General features: G+C 60.9%; 1 protein-coding gene across 2 annotated transcripts in view; it reads left to right on the top strand.

Annotated features, from left to right (window-relative positions):
• The window catches only part of KCNAB2 (potassium voltage-gated channel subfamily A regulatory beta subunit 2), a 14,689-nt gene that overhangs the window by 3,451 nt on the left and 9,257 nt on the right, over nt 1-1,981 (top strand). The gene's annotated exons all lie outside the window — the stretch shown is intronic.

Raw genomic sequence — 1,981 nt, 5'->3', positions numbered from 1 at the left:
CGGCTGCGGGACGTGCGTGCGGCAGCACAGGCCAAGACGTTGGAGGAGTTCCTGCGGACACACGGGCTCTCGCTGGACGGCTGCACGGCGTGTGCCACAGGCATGAAGTACAGGTAAGGGCCGTGGCCAAATGTCCCCTGGCACAGAATGGGAACTGGTGAATCACGGCCTGAACCGCTGAATGGTCACCTGAGGCGAGCACTGAGTCAGCCACGGCAGCACAGGTGAAGGCGATGGTTCCGCTTCTCCTAGACCCCATTTAAGGGCTGACTGGCACTAGGGAAGGATCTCTTTCTGGGGATCGCTCCCTTTGGAGTTTTTTTCTGTGTGGACATGGGTGAGCATCTCATTCAGTTTTTATTATCTATCTCTTTCCCCTGCGACAATCTTTCTAGTTATACAACCTGTAAAATGCCATCCTAACCATGCCACTCTGCTAGTTGTATATTTGTTGATTGTACAGTACAGGAGCAGGGTGGCACTGGGGCAGAGGACATGGCAGCGTGCTCCATGTGTGTGCAGCGCTGTGCTGTGCTGCCCAGCACGGTGTGTGCAGGAGAGGCTGGAGCAAATCAGTGCATTCTTGTAGGCGCAATTCAATGCTCTTGTCTTTTCTTCACTTTAACTCCAGCGTTGGCACAGAATTGGTGAGCGCCAATGCACGGTGCACATGCTGCACCCCCTCAGCTGTGAAACGCAGCACCAGAACACAGGGCAGGGGACAGAGCTGAGCCAATGTCCCATGGAGTGCACAGCGCCCGCAAGCACAGGGCCAGCAGTGTGCCATTAATGTTGCATGGAGGTGAGGGCTGTGAGCGCTGCGTCGGTGTCTCAGCTTTCATGATGCTGCTGGGGGGAAAGGAGGAAAGCAGCTCCCATGGAGAAGAGGGCAGCGGGAGCTTCCGCCTCAGAGTAAGCAGAGGTAACATTTACACCGTGGAATGGCTCATTCAGTATTCATGCAGTGGTTATTTATTGATGGAGTGAGGTGTGTGCGGGCACAGCCCTCGGGCACCCCCTCGCCTTAGGCCCGGTGCAGGTGTTGGGGGGGCCCGGTGGGGCTGTTCCCACGGATCTCCAGCTGTTCCTTTCGGAAAAAGCTGCTGGTGGGAGTCTTAATCTGGGCTCAGGCTGCGGGCAGATTAACACGGGGCCGGGGGAAGGGGGGCTGCAAAAACGCTCGTGATTTCGTGCCCGTGGGAGGCAGCGGCGATGCTCTTCGGTGGGGATGCAGCCGCGCTGCTGCAACGGGTGCGGGCTTCCCAGGATCCACATCACCCATCCCCGCTGCCCGAGCAGAGCAGCTTGGAGGCAGAGGGAAACCCGAGCAGATTACAAATTTTCTCATCGCGCCGGAGGCCGAGTTTATGTAATCCCCCGCGCACCCCCCAAGCCGACCCACGGCCCCGCACCGCTTCTTTCCGCTGTAGGAATCGGCGCAGTCTGTGGCCGCGTGGGCGATCCCTCCCGCTCGGCCCATTACTTCCCGACCACTGGAGCCGCCTGCATCACCGGGGGCGCACGGGCAGCTGCTGCGCACAGCCCGGAGCCGAGCGGCCATCGGCACCGCCGCGGCTCCGTCCTTCAGAGGAGACGCCGGGTCTGGGTTTCGCTTAATCGCCGTAGCTCTCGTCTGGGGAAGTTTCGCTCGCTCGGGGCGCGGCTCAAAGCGGCTCCAGCTTCAAACCCACCGGGCTTCTGACCCCGGGGACGCTGGCGGTGCCCGCGCTGCGGACGTACCGGGGGTGCGCGGCTCCCCAGCACGGAGCGGGGGGAGAGGTCACGCTCTGCCTCCCCACCTGCCCCGCCGTTTTTTGTTTGCTTCCTAAAACTCATCAAATATTGATGGCCCGGAGCCGCTCTAAGCCGTGCCTCCCCCCAGCCCCGCAGCCGTCATGTTGGCTGAGTGATGCTCCGCCGACGTTAGGAGGAGGGCTCTGCCGCGCGGAGTTGGCCGTCTAAATTTAGGCTGCTGCCGCCT

Source organism: Meleagris gallopavo, chromosome 23 (genome assembly GCF_000146605.3).
Source record: "Meleagris gallopavo isolate NT-WF06-2002-E0010 breed Aviagen turkey brand Nicholas breeding stock chromosome 23, Turkey_5.1, whole genome shotgun sequence".
In the NCBI taxonomy this organism is placed as follows: Eukaryota; Metazoa; Chordata; class Aves; order Galliformes; family Phasianidae; genus Meleagris; species Meleagris gallopavo.
Note: the sequence above shows the minus strand (reverse complement) of the source record. Positions and strands in the feature narration are given on the sequence as shown.